The following is a 25,188-nucleotide window of genomic DNA, read 5'->3' on the forward strand; positions in this document are numbered from 1 at the left end:
ATCGGAGTCAGTGTACCCCACGACCCCTGTATCCTGGCTGCCATAGCAAATACACATATCTGCTGTGCCCTTCAGGTACCTCATGATACCCTTCACGGCATCCCAATGTCTGCTGCCAGGTGTAGCCATATAGCGTGCCACAACACCACTTGAGCTAGGAAGCTCTAATTCTCAATACTTTTGATTCAAATAGAAGCCAAAGATGCCCTCCTTAAGATGAGCTATAACATGTCATAATAACTTTAGGACAGAAAATTCTACAATTCAATCTTTGAGGTTGAACTGTCCAAGCTTGTGCCCTATTTCAAACTGTAAATACCTTGTTTCAACTTGTAAGGGTAAAATGGTGGTTCCAAATGGCTATCAAACACTTTAGGAGGCTAAATAGGACCTGTGGGCACCCTATAGTACTTGCACTTGTACTTCAATAATGAAGTTGGTACCCGTAGGATCTATAAAAACCCTATAGTGTCTTGTAAAGTCCCTATTTTACCCCGTTTTGCTCTTGAAGGTACTTGAGTATTCAAAAGTTCTTAAATATTCAATTCTCCACTTGTTGTACCTGTGTGAGGGATAAAATGGTAGGACAAGCTCCCTACACAGGCTTCGAATCAACGGGGAGGTGGGCAAAGTCCCCCTCGGGTTGGTTGGTTGCACCCCTTCGGGATCTTAAATAGTAAGGGAGGGTCACCTCTCTTTTGTTCCACTATCTCCCTTGGTATCCACCTTTTTCCTTAGTGGGAATATCAACATGGTAGTAGCATACTACTCTAAAAAATTAGCATGAGATGCATTACTAAAATATCCATTCAACCCTTTTTATGAAAGATAGTACAATCTTTGAAGGCTGAATATTGAAGAATGGAGTAGAATCTTTGAAGTTGGTTGAGAGATTTCACTTGTCAATGATCTGAAGAAGTGCCAGAGGTTGAAGATTCAACATGAACAGTAGGGAGCACATTGGAATCAGCTCGAAAAATGTGTCACATTTTTTTAGGCTATTTCTTGCTCCATGGCTGAGCTCTTTGTAGCATATGGGTTGTCATCATTCAGATCTTGAAACAAGGAAGTCAAAGGTGTTGCTTTGTCAAGATGAGAAAGGGTTTGAAAGTTAGAAGGAGATCTTGATGGTAGACTCCATGAAACTTGCAGGAAGCTCCAAGAAAGGGGAAAGAGAATCCTCTCTTTACACCTCTCTTTACAAAGTAACCACAGTTTGTTTCCCCTCTCAGCCCGATTAACTCCCATTTGACCTAGTTACCTCCAAATTGCATGAAAATTTGATGACAATCTACCATTTTAGCCTTCCACCACCATATCTATCCTTGAAGATCTCCAAATACGGTCTTCAGCTAATTGTAGATATCCTGCAAACCTTTGCTAGTCACTGTCTATGTCAAGTATTTGTACTACTTGTGTGAGTTTGTTTTTTATGGTGGAAAATTAGACTGAAATAGATAAAAAATGGATCAAAGACCAAAGCTCTGATACCACTTGTCAAGGAGTGAACAAGAGAGAGGAGACTGCATAAGAGAGAGAAGAAGTGTGAAAGAGAGTGACGAAGCTCAGGCATATTTTTTAGAAATTACAGCAAGGTCTCATGGAAGATAACTTGCATTATTAGCTTCAAATTGGCCTCATCTGGTTAAATGGCAAGATTGTCATTCGCTCTACTTATTTTACACAGAAAATTATGGAGGAGTTGCATTCTTCACCTTTAGCTAGCCCACCTTGGAGTTTTCAAAACCTATGATAGGATTAGCAAAAGTTTCTACGGAAAGAGCTATGGAAAGATGTCAAAGACTTCTTCATGAAGTGCATGCCTTATCAGTAGAATAAGGACAATACCCATAAGCCAGATGGTTCCTTGAAAGTGTCAGACCTCTATCCAGAAGCAATCCGTGGGACATTTATCCACGAAGTGGAAGGTGAAAGGCAAGTGATGTTCTTGGATACTGACGGTACTGAATGTCACCTAAAAGTGGGTCTCAATCTTCCAGAAGAAGAACTAGTGGTCCTGCAAGACTTACTAAAGGAGAACTTAGACGTGTTTGCTTGGTCGTATAAAGATCTAAAGGGGATTGATCCCACAGTATGCCAACATCATATTGACCTAGAGTCTGATGCCAAACCTGTAAGGCAAAGACAAAGGCATATGAATCCTAATTATTCTGCTCTGGTGAAGGCCAAATTATTGAAACTTCTTAAAGCGGAGTTCATTTATCCCGTGGCTAACAGTGAATGGATTTCGCTCATTGTGGTTGTACCCAAGAAGAACGGGAAACTTCGAATATGTGTAGACTTTCGAAAGCTGAACTCGAAGATGAAGAAGGATCATTTCCCTATCCCTTTTACAGACCAACTATTGGACACAGTGGCAGGCCATGAGTTGTATTCCCTCTTGGATGGATTCAACAGATATAGCCAAGTCCAAATTGCATAGGAGGACCAATTCAAAACAACCTTTACCACAAAATGGGGGACCTATGCCTATAGAGTGATGCCATTTGGGCTCTGTAATGCTCATGCCACCTTCCAACGAGTAATGATGGCTGCCTTAAAGAATCATTTGCATGATTTCATTGAGGTGTATCTTGATGACTTCTATGTCTATAGCTTAATCCGTGAGTATTGGGGACACCTAGAGCAGTGTTTTGATAGATGCCGAGAGTATGGAATTTCTCTCAACCCCGACAAATGTATCTTTGGCGTTTCATTAGGAGTTCTTCTGGGCCATATTGTCTCTATACAAGGGATTGCAATAGACCCGGCGAAGATAGAGAATATTGCCGCCTTGGCAGCACCAACAAACCTCAAGAAATCGCGAGGATTTATTGGCCATGTGGGCTACTACAGAAGATTTATTGCACATTTTGCTACCAAGGCATCCCCTCTGCACAAGCTCCTAAGGAAAGATATGGATTTCCTTTGGACTGATGACTGTGAAGAAGCCTTTAATACCCTAAAACAGTGCCTTATCCAAGGACTTATCTTGCAACCTCTTGATTGGACGAAGGAGTTTCATGTGCACACAGATGCATTAGTTGAAGGGCTAGGTGCTGTCCTATGTCAAAAAGGCCCCTCTAAATTAGATCAACGAATATATTATGCAAGTCGAAAAGTAACCGACCGCGAGTGGAACTACACAGTGACAGAGCTTGAGTGCTTAGCAATGGTGTTTGCACTAGAGAAGTTTCAACACTATCTATTGTCAACACATTTCAAGTTCTACATGGATCATGAAGCCCTGTCCTTCTTGATGAATAAAGCAGATGTCAAAGGATAACTAATGAGATGGTTGCTCTTATTCTAGGAGTTCGATTTTGAAGTGATCACTAAGCCTAGTCGTTCCCATATCCTAGCCAATCATCTGTCATGGATCCCTCAAACTGCAAGAGAGGAACATGATGATCCAGACCTTCCTGATGCTTCCTTATTTCTAGTTGAAACAGTTACTCCCTGGTATGCAGGCATAGCCAACCTCCTGGCAACTCAATAGTATCCTCCTGGCAACTCAACAATATCCTCCTAGCATCTCAAGCCTTGAGAAGAAGAAGCTTCTGTTAGAATCAACTCCCTACACCTTGCTAGGCGGTGCACTATACAAGACGGGCAAAGATGAAGTGCTAAGAAGATGTATCGTAGGTGCTTGTCAGCAAACGGGAAAACCCACCAAAACAAGCGCTATGCCACTGCAACCTATTCTTCCCCTAAAGCCATTCAAGAAGTGGGTGATTAATTTTGTGGGTCCCATTTATCCACCCACCAGACGAAAGCAGAACATATACATCTTAGTATGTACGAATTATGTCACAAAGTGGTGTGAAGCTAAAGCTTTGAAGCAGGACGATGGTAACAGCGTAGCTCTGTTCATGTACGAAAATATTATCACCCCTTTTGGCAATCCCCTCGAGCTGGTAAGTGGCAGAGGTACTCATTTCCTTAACAAAATCATGGAGGAGCTGACAGAGCTGTATAAGATCTGCCATCGCAAGCCCACTCCTTACTACCCCAGAGCCAATGGCCAAGTTGAAGCCACCAATCGCATCCTTTGCTCGATCTTGACAAGAACGATTGGCACACATCATCGTGATTGGGACGATCGATTTACAGAGACCCTCTGGGCATATAGAACCTCCTATAAGGAAGCTACAGGACAGACCCCTTTCCAGCTAATGTATGGTATAAAAATTGTCTTTCCTGTTGAACTGGAATAGCCCTCTTTGCGGCGAGTGGCAGTTAAAGAACGCTTGGGAGATGATGAGTCACTGCAACATTGCCTCCTCCTACACTTGGAATGTTTGGATGAGATATGGTGGATGGCCCTACAGTGTATGGAAACCACTCAAGTGCGACGCAAGGCCTATCATGACAGTGTCATCAAGCACAAGGAGGTCAAAGAATGTGATCTTGTCCTAGCTTACGATTCGAGATTTGGCAAGTTTCCCGGTAAGCTTCAACAACGGTGGATGGGCCCGTACAAGGTACTTGCTGTCAACCCTAATGGCTCTGTTCAGGTGCAGATGCCTTTGATGATCCTTTTCTTATCAATGGCTATCGTCTGAAGAAGTAATTCCCTCCTTGGGACTCTTGACAATCACAGTCGCCCTATCCTCTCCTTTTTGGGCATCGCACTGTCATTCTCTTCGTGCTTCTGATAGCCCTTATGATTTTCCTCATGAGGCGGTCTTGTTCTGCTAGCCCCTCACAGATACCTCTCAACCCTACATTGTTCTCTTCTCGTCTGATCCAACAACGGTGGCGAGGTTGGTCATAACACATGGTATTTCTACCATTCTCTTTATTGGAAAAAAAAAACAAAACCAAAAAAACAAAACAAAACAAAATAAAAAAAACACAAAATAGTCAAAATTGTTATGGGAGAAAATGAAGAAATTCCCTATCATAACAGGTCTCATTCCAAGAAAAGGTGGAAACACCCTTGGGCGGGAAGATGACTGTGGAAAAGGTAGTAACATCCTGCAGTTCAGGATAGCTGCCTCACCAGTAGAACCTTTCCAATAAGTAATTTGAAGCCACCTCCCTTGGTGCGCTGTCTCTGCAATATCAGTCCGTTGCCCTTCTTAACAGACGACCTTTCTTACAAATCATTGAAGTACCAGAATTGTTGGCTGCCTCCCTGGATACGCCTCGTCTTCAATATCTTGATGACAACAACAGCCGACATGATCTTCATCACCAACCCCTTGAGCGATGTGATCTTTCATCCTAACAGGATGGGGGACGTGAGTATGGGCTGCCCTCTGTATCTCTCAGTGAGTGTAAGATAGAGGGTGGGCTAAGTGACCAGTCTTTCCCTTCAAATCAAATGCGAGGTGAGATGTGCAAATGGAGTGTTGCACGCATGAGATGGGCCTCTCAATGCACAATGCATGATCTATTCCTATGCACTGCACCATAAGGCTCCCTGGCCTTCTTTCTTGCACTGTATACCGACACAAGGAGGGATGCACAGTTACACCATCAAATGCGCACAAGGCATACAACCTCTGCACAAGTAACAGTGAGGATTACATCAATGGGTTTCAGGAATGGATTGCCCCCCTGGATCTTTCAATAGAGAGTGAGATAGAGGGTGGGATGAGTGTGACTAGTGTTTCTTCAATCAATTATTGAGAGGTGAGGCTTGAGGGACGTTACGATAATTGGCATCAAGTACATTTCTGTTTCCCTATGCACCCACGGGATGGGTCTTTGCTATTATCACAGGACACATCCCTCTGTTCTATACACTACACTACAAGGCTCCCTAGACTTCCTCCTTGCACCTATGCCAGATGGGTGGAACGCATGAATGCACCATCAATTGCACACACTGGTATACTCCCTCCAAATCAATTTCCCCTTGTTCAATTCTACACCGGCTGCGAGTTATGGGATTTCATGCTTATTCATTGAGCGATGTGCATCATGGGGTGAGCAACTATTATATCATCCTCTTGAGTGCCTGTGAGTTGACTGACTATCCTTCGTCAATGACACCTACCCCGATGGGCTTTACCGACTAGCTACCTCCCTGGGTGCTGTTGCATAGTCCCTGCCATGCTGGCTAAACATTGGAGCAAGCCATGGTACCTCCTACAGCCAACTCCAACCCTTCTGTAGCAGTGACGGTTACTTCGACCATACGTGAAACGGGCCAAGTCCTTCTAATCTTATCCTTATGATTGCAAGTGTACGTATGTTTTAAGTGTGGGGATGCTAGCGTCCAGTCAGTTGACGAGTCCTAGGCCATGTTGTTGCATCTAACCCTATCCGTTAAGGTTTTCAATGTGAGGACGAGTCCCTATGCATCTATGTTGCATACCCCCCTACATATGCCTCACTTTAATCCTACATGTATGCTCTGATCAGATTTTACCCTGATGAGGTCCCTTCCCCACCTACTCATCCATGTTCAACCCACCCTTGGGGCCGTTCCTTCTCTTTTTTCCTTTATCCCTTATTGTGATAATTTTTCATGAGAACGTATCATACGTTCACTGAGACCCCCATCCAACCTTACAATCCTATTCGTCCCTTCGCATGGTACACTTTTCCTTTTTACCAACCCTTGTTCTGACCGTCAGTTCTTGAGTTATTAATTTTTGAAGTATTTCCCGTAAATTGGACGATTTTCCATGTGAATGCACTTTTATTCCTTCATAACAACAATCTAACGTGACAGCCCTAACCTCCATCTTTCCCCTGACATTTTTTCTTTTTACTCCCTGTCATTCTGCTGCACGGTCCATCCGATATTAATTTTTGCACGTTTTCGGGCCATTTTCGTGCATATTTTTAACATTTTTAAATGTGAACATGCCCTATTTTCACCAGAATTCTAGTTTCATTTGACTGTTGTGTCTCGCCAGTCTTTCCCTACATTTTTTCTTTTTTCTCCACCCTATTTCGACCGTTGTATTTTTTGTTATTAATTTTTCCATATATTTTCGATTCTTTTTTGTGTTTTTCTTATGAGAACCCCTTTTAACTCCACCGAAAGTGCATTTTGATGTGACAGCCATGTGCATCCCCTTCCCATGGACATTTTCTCTTTTTACTACTCTTCATTTCGCTGCTTGGTTCTTTCTGTATTCATCTTTGAGCCCATTTCAAGTCCCTTTTTTGGGTTTTTTCCATGTGAACGCATCCTCTCTCGATCAAAACCGTGTGTTGGCGTGATAAGTTTGTTGGGCACATTATTTGGCACATTTTACCTTCGTTTCGTCTTGTGTTCCGACACGTGAATTTTTCCATATTAATCCCTATATGTATTTTTTGAGCCGTTTTTCGTGTTTTTTCCATGTGAACACCGTGATTTTGCCCCATCACCCGTGTCGCAATTTTATGTCATCTTCCGGCACATTTTTCCTTTTTATGGTCTTTCGATCCGGTGTATGGTTTGGATTTTATTAAATTTTCTTTCTATTGACGTGTGGCCACGTCTTTCGTGCTGCGCATGAATGCATATGTTTTTGGTTTTAAGCGCCTCACGTCGCCCCCGTGGCCTTTGTGCCTCGTGTGTCGCTGTCCCCGCCCCGTCTGATCCTGACGATGCAATTTACTCCCGCCCCGCGCATGCACGCGGGACGGGGGTGCGTTCACTTTTTAATGGATTATCCAAAAAACCCAAAAAAAAAAAACAAAAACAAAAACAACCACCCAAAAAAAAAAAAAAAAAAAAAAAAAAAAAAACCCAACAATTCACCCCTATCCCCACAAACAAAAAACCAAACAAAAAAAAAAAAAAACAGACAAACAAACAAAAACAAACAAAACAACACAAAACAAACCTAAAAAAACAAAACCACCATACTTTTTTTAATTTAAAAACAATTTTTTTAAAAAAAACCACAACCACAAACATTTTTTACACCAAAAAACAAAAAAAAACACACACAAAAAAACACAAAACCACAACAACACACCCACAAAAAAAAAAAAAAACAAAAAAAAAAAACACACACACACACACACAAAACCACAATAGTAATACTAAACAAGAGAAAAAACAAAAAAAAAAGCTACAAAAAAAAACAACCAAAAAGACAAAACCAACCACAAAAGAAAAACCCCCAAAAGACGAAAAAAACAAAAAAGAACAAAACCACAAACGAAAAAACCAAAAAAAAACCACACAAGAAATAAAACACAAACAAAAAAAAACAACAAAAAAAGGAAAAAAAAAGAAAAAAGAAAAAAGCAAACAAAAAGAAAAAACAAAAAAAGAACCAATAAAAACCAAACAAAAAATGAAAAAAAAAACCAAAAAAAAAAAGAAAAAAAATTTGTCTTCCTACCTGTCACACCGCACGGCCCTCCTCCCCTTCCTCTGCGTCGTCGTTTCCTCCTGCGCGCCCGCAGGGCCTCCCTCCTCTCCACCTCTTCCCTCTCCCGCGAGCTCTCCCTCTCCACCTCCTCCGTCCTACGCAGTGCTTCCCTCTCCACCTTCTCCCTCTCGCACAACGCTCTCTTCTGCCGCCTCCTCCCTCTCTCACACGCCTCCCTCCTCTGAGCCTCCTCCCTCTCCCTCCGCCGCCTTCTCTTCCGCCTCCACCCTCTCTCCTCTCCTCCCATTCTGCCTCCTCCTCCTCCCATTCCTCCTCTTGCTCCTCCAACCCTCCCATCGGCCGCCCCCCCCCCCCCCCCCCCCAAAACCTACCTCCAACCAAACCTAAACCCCCCTAACCCCAGTTACCCCTACCCTAGCCCCCTTTCCCACCCCTACCCAATTATCCCCCTCATAGCCCTCTTTCCCACCACCCCCACCCGCAGCAAATACGCAGCCCCCCCCCCCCCCATTTCTTATGAAAAAAAAAATCTACAACAACCCCCCACACGCAGGCCCCCTTGCTGCCCGGTGGTCCCATGTGTGCATGTGTTCACGCGAGCCTCGAGGTGTGCCTATGTGTACGTGAGCTGCCAGCAGGTGTTCACGCACGAGGACATGCGTTTGGTCTTATACATGCGGTGGTGTGTGCCGTCCCCGAGCACATGTAATTGTTCACACGAAGCCCAGGTATCTCCTTTGATTTTCCACAAACTCGCGAAAAATACCTAAAAACACTTAAAAATATTTTAAAAATAAAAAAAAAATAATTAAAAAATAAAAATTTACTGAAAATTTCCTTACTAAGTTGGGTAGTTTCTTGGTTTATCTTACCGATTATAATATAGAGAATTAATTGCCAAAAAAATTAATAATTTTTTAAATCTTTTTTAAAATTCACTAAAAATTGAGAAATTTTCATTAAAAATCCCTAAATATCAAAATTAAATTCAAAAAAATCACCAAAATTTCCATCAAAGCATTTGATTGCTTTTGGAATATTTTATAAGCTGAAAAAGCCTTAACACATGATCACTCTATTATTTTCGAACCCCAATGATAAACTTTTAATCTAAATTCATTAAAAAATTCATTTTAAATGCCAAAAATATGCTGTAAAATTATCATAATAATAATACATATCCATTGTTAAAGCTTGATGATTTCATTCTCATTAAGGTTTAGTTGATACCTTAATAAATCAAACATTTAAAAAAATACAAACAAATAAAAAAGAAAAAAGAAACAAAAACACACCCAAATCACAATGAAATAATAATAATAATATCAGCCAAGCACTAATCAACATTAACTAAACCAAATGTGATCCCACTAACATCACCTTGATATTTCTTTTGTTTTTTAAAAATAATAAGGTGTTTTATTTTTTTCAGTAAGTGGTTTTTGCTTTTTTGTTGTATTCCTTGCATTTGGAACTACTCAGTGCACCCTCGGTCTCTTACATACACACCCCTGCTAAGTATCTATCTTTCGTGTTTTATTTATTTTTTGACATTCCTTAACCACGGTTAATTGTTGAAATGAACTTTATTCACCTACTTTTCCACATGCGCTCGCGCTAAACACACATTTTTCTAATAAATTAAAATCAACCCGCTGTTCGCTTTACACACACTACATGCGCTTCATATGCACATTAATTTTAAATAAAAATGAACCAACCATCACAAAAATACACGCGCTGAAAAAGAAAAGCGCTTCAGACACATTAAATTTATAATCAATGGATGTGCATTTAGAGACCTGAGTCTAGGTATCGAAGTCTGGGCTTCATTAAAAGCACCATTTTACATTAATAAATTGTAACTAATAATTTAAAAATAAACCGCAGTTTTTTTTATTAAGGTTTACAACCTAATAAAATTTCAACCATTATTAATAGTTCATTAAAACAAACCCTTCACTAAAATCATTCCCCTCACTGCACTTTTTTCCCTTTTTTAATAAATATGCTTTGTGGGATGGGCACGTACAATCCTTTAAGCTGACATTGTTTATCAAAGTTCTGGTTATGTCATGATTAGGTTATTGAGGTATTATGGTTTGATTGTGTGATACGATTACGGGTGCGGTTTGTAGTTTCATTTTCTACCTGATATGGGGTCTTGGGTGCATGTTTGTTACATAGCATGAAGTTTTCAGTTACATATGTGTAGGGGTCATACCGAATTTTTTTAAAATGTGGGTTGTTTAGGGTGGTTAATTAGTTAGCTATGTCTGTGTTTATTAGGGTGCTTATTTTAATGGTTAATTAGGGTGCTTATTTTGATCGATTTCTTTTTTATAGCTATTTTGTTGTTTTACAGGCATTCAATGATTGTCTGTGTTTGTGGTGTGTGTGTATATTCCATCTGAATGACATCTCAAGCTCCTCCTCCTGTTAAGCATATCCCATTGATCAGTAGGGATTATTCTTCCTTATTGACCTTTGAGCCTATTGTGAAAGCTGGCCTTACATCTTTTGTGGCTGCTTTACTCCCTTTGATTCCAGACGATCCATCCCTTTTTGTGATGAGTTTCTTGTGTAATACAATAAGAAATCGGACTTGGTACGTGGTATTTCTATGGTCCTGATACCTAGAGGGTTAAGGAAGGCTTTGTCTCTTTCCTACAAAGGAGAACCCTTTGTTATAGCCAGACAGTTATTCTCAAATGACAAGATTCTCAAGATGTTACAGAAGTAGACTAAAGAGGTCCTCGATGTTAAGAAGGTGATTAACACTTTAGGAGTGTCTTTCTCAATGATCATTGATCCTCTCTGGAAGCTAGTCTATCAATTTCTCTAGGACAGGTTTATGCCTGCCAAGACACCATCTCACTATTTGTCCAAGGAGCTCTTCATAGCTTCCAGGATGGTTTTAGAAGGGGTTGCCATTGACCGGAGTACTTACCTTCTTACGAAGATGGACCAGCATTTTGTCAAAGTGACTAGAGGGAATGTTACCAATGTAACCTATGGTTCATATTTATATGCTTTCTTGACATATTCAGGCCTTAAGAAGGGTGTGCTACCTCCTCCTCCATCTAATCTAGTTCCTCCCCCTCCACTTTCAGAAGATTCAGAACCCATTGACATAGAGGATATTGATTCCCCTCCTCCATTGGTCATTCAGCGGAAGCGCTTGAAGCGTGTAACAGAGAAAATTACACCAGTCATTCCTTCGGTGTCTGTTCCTGCCACCTCTGGAAGTGACCTCCCTACCTACCTCACATGCAACAACTTATTCAGGGCACATCGAGAGGGTTCTTTAGAATATTAGTTCCTTCGCTGAATAGTTTAGTGTCAGGGGATGCCATTCCTTTCCTTTGTAACGATATCCAGAGTTCTATTAAACTCTCAGTGACAGCTTGTGTTCAATAGTTATATACTTCTTTCTATGAAGAATTGATGCAGTCCAAAGACCAGATGCATAAGGCAACCATAGAGTTAGCCTCTACTAAAGATACTCTTGCCGATCTGTTTAAGAAGATGGAGCAGCAGACACAAATGATTGAGACCCAGAGAGAAGAAATGTCTTCTTTGAAAATTTAGTTAGCAGAAGCTCAGTCAGAGGTCACTAGAGTTTCGGAAGAGAAAGAGAAAATGTCCAAAGAAGCTCAAGAGTTTAAGACTCTTTTGGATATGAAACTGTCAACTTTGCAGATTGTTCACAATACAATGGAATCCTAAGCTTCCCAGATTAAACAATTGAAGGACCAATTGGTACAGTCACGGTCCATTCCTCCAAGTCCTAGTGTCCCCATGATTCCTTCTATATCTCAACAGGACTTGGTAGTTCTCCATAGACAAGCCATGTTATGTCTGTTGTTTCAAGATAAAGTGGAAAGATTGCAGTCCACGATGGATTTATTATGGTCTACATTTGAGCAATTTTAGGAGTATGTTTCTCCCGACCATTCCTTTTTTGTCCACTATCAGCTGCAGAAGTTGGCCTTTTATATTAAGCTCTCAACGATGGATCTCCCTCTTCCAGAGGATGGTTGGAGTAGGGCTTGGTCTTCTGATTTGCTAACAAAAGTTGTCTATATGGTCTTTGAAGATTCTGTGATGATGGATACCATATTGCTGTCTTATATGTATCTACGAGGTGATCTGTTAATTTCAGATGATGTAGATATGGCTTGGTATATTCCTCATTTTAAGATTTTGCCTACCCATCTCTTCATCCTCTTTTACTTATTCCTCTTCCATCTCCTGCCACTTCTATTTCTCAACCCCCTCAGTTGGTTAGTGGGTACGAAGGATTTAATCAGCAGATTCCGAGAAGAAGAGGATGGAGCTCAATTGATTCTCTCACGGGACCACAGATTAATTGGCCATTAATTCTAGGGGACTGGACAACTGCTAGTCAAGGATACCAAAATTACCTCCATTTTTCTCAACAATATTCACAATGTCTAGATCCTTCAGTGAAATTGACAGCCCATTTTGCTTAGTACCTGACATATATCCATAGGCATTCCCATAACGATCAAAAGGCCATTCCAAAGCTTTGTATGAATGTCAATGTAAACATTGATTCCCAACAGTTGGATGTCCTATATTTTCATGCCCTTTGTCTACCTAGCAGATACCTTGTTTTGCTAGAACAGATGTGTTGCCTTCAATTCTTTCAGAATCCTCCAAAATCTTTTGTAGATGAGCCTTTATCCTTGGATCACTTTCGTAATCATCAAGCTTTTAAGAGAGATCATCTTCATTGATACCCCTGAATGTATCTTCTATGCTTCTTAATGAGATATTTTTTGGAGGTGTCATTCAGATGGTTGTGTTTGTGTTTGTGCTATAATAATTTGTATATGATGAGTTCGTGCTGGTTGAATAATTTGTTCGAGAGCTCTCTTTTCACCTATTGATTGCGATGGTGGATGGCAAGCCTACGATGCAAAGCTAAAGAACCTCTTATATCCTTTACAAATTTGTTATGACTTTCTATTGTTTATCAAATGTGTTAATGAATAACAAAGTTTTCCTTTAGTAGTATTCTTTTCTAGATACAGATGATAAGTTGGGGTCGTGGTGGAGTGATTGTTGAAGATACTACAGAAGATCAAATTGAGCTCTTTACTGAACTTACATTCTTCTTTTCCTTAGGTTGTAAGGGCGCTTCCTTTCTAAGTGTGGGGATATGTTGAGAGTGGAAAAAAGACTAAATTTTTTATTGATTTTTATTGTTTTTGAGGTCTGAATGGTTGATTTTTGATGGATTTTGAGTGATGTATGGTTGTTAATGGAAGTGTTTGAGAGTTTTTTGGATGATATTGATTATGTTTTGAAAGTTCATGATGATTCTTAGTAGAAATATGAGGCTCTGTGATGTTCTGATAGGTTTTGTTGAGGTTCTGATACCTTTTGTATAGCTTCTGTTTTGTTCTGATTTTCTGTATGTAGCATGGATTGATGATTGATGAAGGTTGAGGTCTTTTCGAAGTTTATTGAATAGTTTTTGATAGTTTGGAATGGTTTTAGTATGATTAAGGAGGATATGATGTTCTCTGATGACCTTCTGTAACCCTCTGTAAACCTTCTCTAGAGCCTCTGTCTCTAATCTGTTCCTGTTCTGTTCTATGGAAAAGTTTTCTAACTTTTGGAAAGGATGAATCTAAGTTCAAAAGAGCTAACACAAATGGAAGAAGCAGCTGATGAAGACTAAAGTGACAGTGACAATAGTGAGTTATGAAGAGACACTGTAGTGGCTTTGGTGCCCTTTCATACCTCCCATACCTCTTGGGAGGTGCATCCACGACCTAAGAGGGATTGCCATTATTGAGTATTGTAGTGAGGAGATGATGTATTATAAAGAGAGAGAGAGAGAGAGAGAGAGAGAGAGAGAAAGCCAATTCTATCAAAACAGTGTATCTGTATATGAGAGATTGAGAAAGAAAACTATGAAGACATTGAAGATGAATACTATGTGATTGATTTCCATTCAAAAATGGTGTATTCTTTATGTTCCTTGTTCTATTGGTGGATTTTGTGAAGATGTTGAAGATTATGGTTGATTCTATCAAATCCGTGGGAGATATCTACTACGATGCTGCGTGAAGAATTGTTGTTTTCTTTGTTTTGGTCATCAAAAGAATGAAATAAAAGCTTGTTGATGTTACAAGATAGATTTTCTTGCAGTAGAATCCCCTTTTCCTTGGTGTCTCTCTTGGGGCTCGAAAGGCCAGTTAGTTTATCGAGCAGATTTTTAGATTACATGGATTACCACAGGCGATTATTCATGTCAGATATTCAAAGTTCATGAGTAACTTTTGGCAAGCGGTATTCACATCCATGGGGACTAAATTGGTTCCCTCTATGGCCTATCATCCAACAGACTAATGGACAGAGAGAAAAAGTAAATAAGTGGCTGGAGGCTTATCTTTGCCATTTCTGTTATGATGTCCATAATTCATGGGATTCTTGGTTACACTAGGCTAAGTTTTCCTACAATAAATCCACTCATGCTAGCATTGGAGTTTCACCCTTTTATTCTATGTATGGCTATAATGTGCCCTTACCCACAATCATCTTTAATAAACGAATCAATCTTCATGGGAAAGAAGAATTGAAAAGAATACAGACCCTTCTTCGGCAATGTAAGATGAATCTTAGGAATCTTAGAATAGTTTTTATTTTGCCTAATTTTTAGAATTATGCCACCTATATAGGATCAAAGTACTCTTCAAGAGCTACATTTTGACATGTGGCATGCTTCATTTGGATACTTCTACCAGAAGTTATGGCAGATTTGGTTCATTAGGGTATGTTTATACAACAAGATATCTACTTCATTTTGAGCTCATCAATTTAAGACTTTAAGACTCCAAGTACTTTTGAAGCATTCTTGATCATATATATAGCTGAGGCCTACTTCCATTCCTTCATTCCAATCCATATGTCTCTTATCTTTTATTCATTTTTCCATTTGTAAAGATGAAAACAGAGTAGTACTCTATTCTATCCATCCTTTTCCAATCGTTGTAAGTTTGTTTTTTAGGGAAAAAACCCTTGGGATGGGATAGATTGTAAGAAGCTGAGAAGAATAAGGATTTAGTGTGTAAATAATAGCGATGCCATGTCACACTTACATAGATATAAAAAGGAGGGGACATGTAATTTTTCTCATCTTTTGACACATTAATACATTATTGTCCTTCTCTTCATTGCCTTGCTCTCAGCTTTAATGGCTTCTTTCTCTTTCATGCCTTTCTCTCTCCATTTCTAGTCTTTCTCTCTCCTTATCACTCTCTTTCTCTCTCTTTTGCACTTCTTCTCTCTCTCTCTTTTGCAACCTTCTCTCTCTCCAGTTCACTCCTTGACATCCCATACACTAACTAATCCATGAGAACAAACAACAAGAGAAGAGAGGAGAGAGAAATACTAAAATCAGGTCTCTTCATAGAATGCATCAATTTTTGCTCCTTTTGTCGCGATGGAGGGTGAGGAAATTGAGAAACTTGCTACCTTGAGCATTCCCTTCATCATCAAGAGTCAAGAAAATGAAATTTTTAATGATTTTGGGGGTGCAAAAAAAACGGCGCTCCCCCCCCTCCTCCCGCTCCCCCCACATTTCATGCAAATTATGTCTTTTCATTCTAAAGCTCAAGCCAATCTTAAGTTTTAAATTTAAAAAAAAACTCTTTTTGTGTTCACACTTTGGCAAAGTGGTTTTTTCCGTTACCTAGAACCACAACTGACCCCTGACCCATAAAATTCGAGTGTGATGATTCCTCCAAATGCATATCTTCTACGAGCTTGGAAACAAAGGAATGCATATGCACTGTGTGCCTTAGTTACAAGCTGTTTTGATAGTATTTTGACTTTGATTCAGCATACAATCAAGGCATTAGAAGTGTGGAATGTACTGAGAAGTCAATATGAAACATGAAATCAAACAAGGATTCAGAATTTGGAGAATCAACTAGCAGCAGAGAAATTTTTTGAAGGAGAGATGGATAAAGCATTCACCACTTGAATTAAGGATTTGCGCAACCAGATGATTGGCATTGGGATAACTAATCTTGGTCATGAAGTGAGATTCAACCAAACAAGTGCAAAAATTCTTAATAGTGATAGCAAAGTTGTTGGTAAATGAGAAAGGAGGAACAATCTGTATGAGCTAAGTGCTCTTATAGCCACCGCTGGAGTGGGCACAAGTAAGCTTTGGCATGAAAGGTTTGGATACATTGGATTTGCAGTTTTGAAGGAGATGCATAAGCAAGGTATAGTTGCCTCATCTACTTGCAGTTACTAAATTGAAGGATCCATATGAAGCTTATATGATGGACAAGCAATTGAGAAAGGCATTTCCATGATGATGAGGGGCAACAAAGAGTACATTGTCTTTGGTATACACACTTCAAAATGCAAGAATCCTTTTGGCACAATAGGTAGCAAGAATATTCAAAGGCCTAGTCTAGATGGCATAACAATCAAAAGAGCATAAAAAGGCAAAGCAAATGTGGTTTGAAAAGCAAAAAAGAACCACATTGTCCAATAAAAAGCATGTGCAAGTTTTGCACGATAGTGAAGAGGAAAAAAGGATATCTCACATCAAAGTACTTCTTCAAAAGATACATGCAATTGCTTTAAAAGAAAAACATATTTCTGACTTTGAGGCAAATGTTGAGGAACTAGTTTTCTATAATGTGCTGAATGCACCGACTATGAACTCTTATAGTGCATACACATCTTCATATGCTGCAAAGCTTTTTCTCATAGCTTGTCATAATGTGTATTATGATAAGATCAATATTCAACTAAAGGAAAATCCATACTTCTCAATAATGGTTTATGAAAGCATAGACATATCATGTAATCATAGAATGATTGTGTGTATCACATATCTTATTGAAAAAGGGAATGGGTCCATTTGCAGTCAATTTATGAGACTATTGGAGATAGTAGATGGTTATGCATATGCATTGTATGCAAGTCTTACATCATACCTCTTGGAACTTGAGTTGCCTAAGGCAAATTTTGTTGGTTTTGCAAGTGATGGATGTACTATAATGACTAGTTGTCAAAATGGCTTTGTGACTCAGTTTTTTGCAAGGGAAGTTCCCCATTTGGTGGGTATGCATTGCATTGCACATAGAGAGGCACTAGCTGCTAAGGATGCATTGGAACCATTTCCTATTTTTAATTATCAAAGCATACAAGTGGATTAGAAGCTCTTATAAATGCTATAAGGAGCTAAAAGAACTTTTCAGTGCCTTTGAGTTGCCACCAGTGCAAGAGGTTTTGAGAATGCACAATATTCATTGGCTCTCACAGGGTGATGTTGCACTAATATTTGTGAAACTTATGCCTGCTTTATTGCATCTTTTGAAGTTGGAAAGCCATGACTTATATGACTTTTTTACATATTTCAAGGTACGATTCTTTAAACATGCTCAATATAAAGTTCCAAAGTAAGAATGTTTATGTGACTTCCATTGGCACTAAGCTTGTAGTGACAATGGAGACATTGGAGACAAGGTTTCTTGGAGATATATTTGGCATTGGAGCACAACATTACACATCCTTTGTTAAAAAAGCAAATGATGGATATCTTCATTATACATGTGACACATATGGACAAGAAGTGCATGCTCTTCACATTGTTCATTGGAGATAAGGATACAAGTCATAATCTAAACTCTTGGGAGAGTTGCATATCTATAGGTAGACAATTTGTTGGAAAGATTATATCATCCCTAAGTCTGCAATTCAAAGATATAAAACTCCTTGAAGCAACAAAAGTATTTAGTCCAAAAGACTACCCTATTGAGCATAAGGCAATGTTTGCCATGGGAAGGATTTGAATGCCTATTTTTTTATAAAAATTTGGGGGATTAGTTGATGTGAATGCATGTAACTTGTAGTGTGAGGATTTCATAATTAGATTGAAAAGGACTTGTCCATGCATGAGTATGCACAAGGCATGGGTAATATGTGGAGTTGGCGAGCATTGGGAATAAATGTATGGAGAAATAAAGAAGCGTTGGCATGCTTCTCTAGTGATTGTTGCAAGTATAATGGACTATGAGAGGGGGTTCTCTCAAATGAATAGAATTAAGTCTCTTCAAAGAAACCGCATAGCTTTGGAGACATTAAATATGCTCATGTTTTTATCTTACAATGGTGAGAAAAATCCTCATATTGTGGATTGGGATGCCATGTATATTGCTTGGAATGGCTTGAAAGATCATCGAAATCCCAATGTGATGACAACGTAAGAAAGTGGTTTTCTTCTTGTTGCTTTTGACATGTGTTGATCTATAAACCTTTTTTTTTTTGCAATATAACAAATAATGTATTGGTTTGCAATTATGATATTTTTTGAAGCTTTACAATGTGGATTATGCCTTAAATTTAGTAGAGTCTTCTAACTTTTAAGTTTACGAAATAAATTTTAGAGATAGATATATATATATATGCATTTTTTTTCATGGCTATGCTCTTGAAAGGTACTAGAAAAAAAGTGCCTTTCCTTAAGAAAGGTAACCTCGAAGAATGCCAATCTTGAGAAAATAGGGTCCTAACTTGCAAAAATGAAGGTTGCTCTCAATAGTACAATACTATCTTTGAGCCTTTCCTACACATTAATAGCTTTGAATTTTTACCAAAATACACACTCTCTCTCTTTGTGTGTGTGTGTGTGTGTGTGTGTGTGTGTGTGTGCACTTTAAAATATTCTAGCAATTCTCTCCTATAATACCACAATAGTACCTTTGGGCTTCTCTTATATTAATAGCTTTGGACCTTTATCAAAATACATACACACACTCTGTGTGTGTGTGTCTTTAAAATTTTATACAATACTACATTACCTTTCACACACACACACACACTCTCTCTCTCTCTCTCTCTCTCTCTCTCTCTCAACAATTCTAGCAACTCTCTCCTGTAATACACTGCAGTACTACCTTTGGACTTCTCCTACATTAATAGCTTTGGACCTTTATCAAAATACTCTCTCTCTCTCTCTCTCTCTCTCTCTCTCTCTCTCTCTCTCTCTCTCTCTCTCTCTCTCTCTCTCTCTCTCTCTACAATTCTAGCAACTCTCTCTTGTAATACACTACAGTACTACCTTTGGACTTCTTCTACATTAATAGCTTTGGACCTTTATCAAAATTCTCTCTCTCTCTCTCTCTCTCTCTCTCTCTCTCTCTCTCTCTCTCTCTCTCTCTCTCTCTCTCTCTCTCTCTCTCTTGTGATCAAACTCCTCTATTTAAAAGTTTTTGGCCTGAGTACAATTAGACTAAAAAGTCACATTTTGATTATAATTTCAATAGTATAAAACTTTTTTAAATCATTGATAGGGTCTTTATTTTTTCAAATACACAATGCAAAAACAATAGCCATTATACATTATGTTAATTGTTAGTTTTTTTGTTAGGAGAATTTTTTTTCCAAAAGAGACGAGTGTTTTTTGTTCATAAGATCCAAACATTTAGTTCACTCACAAAGTCTCAATCTACAATGTCTCGCATTAAAACATATCATAAATACACACATAATATGATATTCTTAGCAAGTAATTATTTTTTATATCTTCTCTCTCATGTGTGTGTGTGTGTGTGTATGTGTGTGTGTGTGTGTCTTCTCTCATTCTCCCTTAACTCTATTGAGTCCTAATGACGAGAGAGAGAGAGAGAGAGAGAGAGAGAGAGAGAGAGAGAGAGAGAGAGAGAGAGAGAGAGATACACATAGTGAGAAATGAAGATAAGGGCCATGCACAAACACATACACATAGAGAGAGATGCACACACATGTACTACTTAATTTATTACTTAGTTAATAATTTAATAATTATCTAAACTTAATTAATTACTAAATAGAAAATAAAGAGAAGGTGTGAGAGAGAGACAAATATGAATGAGAAGGGGTTACCGACAACCCCCTTCCTAGTGGAAAGAAAATTCAAAGCAAGTCACACACACACACACACTCTCTCTCTCTCTCTCTCTCTCTCTCTCTCTCATTTTTAATGAGGAAACTACTACAACATTTAAGTGGACAAAGATTTGTCCTTCTAGTTCACATAGGAGATAAAGAGAATTTCAAACTAGATAATAATAGGAATCTCAAAAGTCGTGCAAGTAAAAACAAGATGGAGACTTTTCTACAGGCATAACTTGGTATCTTTCTATAGAAATATATTTGCAATGGTATCTTGTCAATGTGTTCTCTATATATGTAATAGAACTGTGAATGGCGGGTTCATGTATGGGAAATTTGGAAAAGGGGATATTGCAAACATTGCCAGGGGAATGCAAGGATTACATGGACTTGAAGGAGGAGTAGCTCATGTATGAGGATCACTAGATTGAGCAGCAGTGGAATGAGGAGGTGTACCGGAGATGTTCTATCTTCCTCAACTACCTAAAGGTTAATTCCCCTCTAATGAGACTGCATTATACCAAAAATACTTGAAGAAAAAAATGTGAAAGAGACATTAGGATCCAGATTCTTGGTAAGTTATCCCACATGTATTCTTTAGAATATGTCACACTTTTATGCCTTCTTCTAAAGAGACTATGGCTTATCATAAGAAAGTGATACCATTGGTACATTTGTTCTTGTAACTCATTCTTCAAGAAGGAGTCAGGGCGAAGCCACAGTTTCTAAATGTTTTGATGATATTGATTAGTCACACTTTAGCCCTATAATGATATTATTTGTAGATGATAGCACAAAGAAGATGCAATGTAACCCACCTAACTCCTTTATATGTCCATCTACATTTGAAGAAAGTCCCATGAATATCATCCTCTTCAAACACATGCTTTTCTATTTGACTGAGGAAAATCCCATGAATACCATCTTCTTGAAATACATGCTTCCCTATTTGACTTAGGTAGCATGTTTTCACAGGGGAGTCTACGAGCTTGTTAGAGAATACCCATTTCACCCTCTAGCAATGGAGCTAGATTGATATTTAATATTTTCAATAAATATGTTCATTTTCTTTATGTATAGTAGTTCACTGACTTGCAAATGCATTTGTGGATTTATATTTTTTTGTAGTAAGTTCATGCAGTACAATGTGAAATATATGAATACATTAAAATATTTGATTGTTGAAGTTTAGAGTGTAAAATGAAGAGTTATTGAAAGGTATAATAGCTACAGGTAATGAAGCAATAAGGAACTATATTTTACAGAGATTATGAAGCAATTGCTTGCAAGGGTCTATTTTAAACAGATGCATAACTTCAATCCATATCTAAGCCTGAGAGAGAGAGAGAGAGAGAGAGAGAGAGAGAGAGAGAGAGAGAGAGAGAGAGAGAGAGAGAGAGAGAGAGAGAGAGAGAGAGAGAGAGAGAGAGAGAGAGAGAGAGAGAGAGAGAGAGAGATGTAAGTGTAAGTGTGTCTAGTTTTACTCATGTGTGCATAATTGAAGTACTAACACATCATGATGTAATTGTAACATATATGGAAATAATTGAAAGAGGAGGGATATGAATGTATAAGTGAGTGTAATATCATTTGTATATATGTAATTCAACTACTAATATTGTGATAATATTATAAAAAATAATCACATAAGCTTAATGTAGTGATGTAAAGAAGTTAAGGAGAGAGAACTACTAACGTGTTATTAGAGAGAGAGAGATGAGAGAGTTGGGGGTAAAAAAGAGAAAGAGAAAGAGATAGAAAGAGTGTGTGTATGTTATTAAGAGGGAGGAGGAGAGGGAGATGCATGTCGTGGGTCTTTGAGAGAGAGAGAATTGGTTGTGGTTCTGATGAGGAGAGAGAGTAAGATGTGGTGGTGGTAGTGGCAGTGCTAGTGATGGTAATGTTATTGAGGGGAGTGAGATGTCAATGGTTGGTCCCCAACATATGAGAGAGAGAGAGAGAGAGAGAGAGAGAGAGAGAGAGAGAGAGAGAGAGAGAGAGAGAGAGAGAGAGAATTGGTTGCGGTTCTAATGAGGAGGGGAAGAGTAAGATGTGGTGGTGGTGGTGGCAAAGGAGGAGCAATAGTGGTGTTTGATTTATGCCAAAAAGAAAAAGAGGACCAAGTGGACTATGTGGAATAAAATTGAAAGGCGCCAAAAAAAGCTCACTCCAAAAGCTCACTTCTCACATGTACTCAATAGAAAAGGGGTATGTTTTTTATTTTGAGAAAATTCACACAATGATATTTTTAAATAGGCCTTGAACACATGTGATATAGAAGGTTTACATATAGTGAATATGTCAAGTTAAAACATTTAGAGCCCAACAAAAAACTTCCTTTGGTCAAGACATGGGGGAAGAGCTTAAGATTCCTAAGGTGGCATGGGATGATTGGACGGACACTCCCAAAAGAGGAAGGGGCGGCTCGAAGTACATAATCTAGACAACCTAGTAAATAAGTTGATAGCCAAAAGCTTATTTCAAGAAAGCAACGACTGGGCTATTGTTATGTATGATAGTTGTAAGCGCTTCCAAATCACATAGCTTCCAAGATGGAAAGGCCATGAGGTTATCACAATAGCATTTATCCAAGATAAATTTACAATAAAAGACTACTCGTTCCTTATCCAAAAGCTTATAGTTTGCACGGTTACCTTAGAAAGAAAACATAGGCAAATCCCCAATGCCACTAAATTGATTGCTTATTACACATTTTCTATTTAATAAATTTATGTCAATAAATTAATGACTCACTTTTCTTTAAGTGTTGATGATGATCTAGTATGGCCATGAGACCATTTAGAGACCAAAATTCCTAGTGCATCACTTAATGGGGTGATTGGAGCATTGCGATGGGGATATCTAGTACAGACAGTACAAGTTATGAAGGGGGAAAGAAGTGTCTACCAAGTGTAAGAGTACACAAGAACCAAGGAATTACATATGAATGAAGATGGATTGAGTTCTAAGAAGAGGAAGTGCATTAGCATTGTGTTTATGTGTTTATGTGTGCATCCGGGGATGCCTGGGAACGTTTACTTGTGTGTAATGGGCATTGCATTCATTTGGGGTCATCCTCTCCCTTACAAGTCAAGGTTTAAGGTATTTTCTTTCATTAAAAAAGACAAAAGAGGCAATTCTCTCACTAAGAAAGACGAGAGACATGATCCTTTGGAAGTGAGGAGAGAAGTGATTTTCTCTTTCTAACGTCTAAAATGACACAAGCTTTTATGTGGAATTCAATCTTAAGGTTGAGGCCCAAGGCAATCTAATGAACTCTCCTTATCTATAGCTCAAGGTAGTTGCATGACCACAAGTTAAGAGTATAGTTTAAAAAGTTATTTTTCTTAAAATAGACATGGTGAATCCATTTTAAAAATATCTCGCGATAGAAAGACAATCTCTAAAAATGGCCCGCGAAAGTTATCGGAAACAATGAGATCTACAACTTTTGTGTTGGACATTTTTTCATCCGAACAACGCACAAAGAGATATCTCAAAATTGGTGCTGCAGAGTAGGTCCTGGAACAACCACATCTTGCATGAAGATCAACCTTTCCAATCTTGGTACTCAAGTCTCTCTCCCAGAAGAGAAGCTCTTGAAAGCCTATAAAAGAGGAGGCTCTCCTTGGGTGTGGGGAAGGTGAAGAAAGCATCACTTTGCATGCATCCAAGAGGAGAAGAGAAGGTGCAAGTGCTGCGGAAGCTCTGCTGAAATCAAGTTCCAAGAGGAAAAGAGAAGGTGCAAGTGCTGCGGAAGCTCTATTGAAATCAAGCTCCAAGAGGAGATCCCTACACAATATGTGTAGGAGAGAAGGAGAGACTCAAGAAGGATCAAAAGGTGCCAACTTCCAAGTTATGCAAGTGTTAGCTGGTTGTATACTATGCAAGGAACCGTGATCTTGTTCCCAAGATCTACAAGTAAGAATTGGTTTATGTGTAACAGAGAAGCTTGCTCCTTGTCAATAATATAACTCCATAAGGGGGGGGGACTGGTCCATCTTCCAGTCCCTAGTGTGTTGTCAATCTCTCTATCTCTCTCTCTCTCTCTCTACATCTTTCTTTTCTCTCATATGTTCTCTCTCTGCGCTAGCATAATATTCACCATATATATTTTAAGTATATAAGAAAGTCAAGTGTATATCTCATATCTTATAACACCCAACTAGGAATGTCCCTCTCCCATGGGGTGTGGTAGTCCAAAAGGTTCAACATTTTCCATAACCCCATAGAGACTGAGTATTTGGCCAAAGCCCACAAGATCTCAAAAAAAGGAATCAAACATTGAGAGGATATATTGGATTAGGGCAATAGGAAGCAAATGAATCCGAACTAGTTGAGACAAGATATATCACTTGTGAAAACCATATATCCAACTAATTGAACAAAGAAAGAACTGCTAGGGGGGCCACCACTTTTAGCAAGTCCTTACAACAAAACATGTAGTTTAATCCTTGAGGCATCTTCTAGTACAATGGAAAACCACTCTTATGCCTTCTCAATATAAAAAACGAATAGAACAAGCAAATTACAAAGATAAACAACAAATGGGGGCTAAAGTAGAACCCCCAAAATTTGTATTATAGATTCTAGATTATATGGGCTAGTAGTATTCATCTAAAAGTGTCTTGTTGAATGTGGCTTATTCTATTAATTTCTCTTTGGTATAATAGTAGGGCACTCAAGCTTGGATTAGGTAATGGCTTGTATGCTAGATGCCAAACAAAATTGGAAACAATACCTCACATCTTCCTTACTATAAGTCTAATAACAATGCTCTATAGTTTTTGTAGGTACTCATCCCACCTTTCCATCCCTCACACATTTATGGGAAGGAGCTCCTTATCGAGAAAATTTATGGGGTGCTCCCCATGGCTTAAAACTAGACAAAAAACATTTATTTTTGGAATATTTGGCTATGCAAAAAAAAAAAAACACATTCGACTAGGAAAGAGCATAT

This window comes from Lygodium microphyllum, chromosome 4 (genome assembly GCF_053477565.2).
Source record: "Lygodium microphyllum isolate KBCC chromosome 4, Lygodium_microphyllum_v1.1.10, whole genome shotgun sequence".
NCBI classification, from domain to species: Eukaryota; Viridiplantae; Streptophyta; class Polypodiopsida; order Schizaeales; family Lygodiaceae; genus Lygodium; species Lygodium microphyllum.